Consider the following 521-nt stretch of genomic DNA (forward strand, 5'->3'; position numbering starts at 1 on the left):
TGAAGAGCATTGTCAATGAATTCAACTTCCACATGTGCACAGATGTTGGTCCCTCATCTGGGAGAGCTGAGGGCATCTTTCCAGACCTAGGGCTCTGAGGATACCTCAGCCCCAGTTCCCCATGGGAGAACAATCCTAAATTGGTGAGCACAGGAACCAGAGGCCTTCTCTTCCTGTCTTATTCCTTTCTTCTTGCTTTCACCTTGCACTGGAAGCTGACCCTCAAAGACTGTGTTTGTATATGGCACCTGGGACATCAGCATGCCCAGAGTGAAAGCTTCACCCTGGTTGCTATCCTCTAGTGAGTGCACTCCATGAGCATGGAGTTTTTTCTAGGTAGGGAAAACTGTTTCTGAGAACTTGTCCAGGTTCTGAGGTTGGAACCAACCAGGCTCTGATTGTCTTCATTGCAGGAAGTTAGGGGCTCTGGGATGCTCTCAGTATTCTTGTGCCTCTGCCATCTTCACCTGAGTCCAGATGCCTTGACCCCATGGAGTGGGCTCACATAGAAATCACACATA

Source organism: Arvicanthis niloticus, chromosome 21 (assembly GCF_011762505.2).
Source record: "Arvicanthis niloticus isolate mArvNil1 chromosome 21, mArvNil1.pat.X, whole genome shotgun sequence".
NCBI classification, from domain to species: Eukaryota; Metazoa; Chordata; class Mammalia; order Rodentia; family Muridae; genus Arvicanthis; species Arvicanthis niloticus.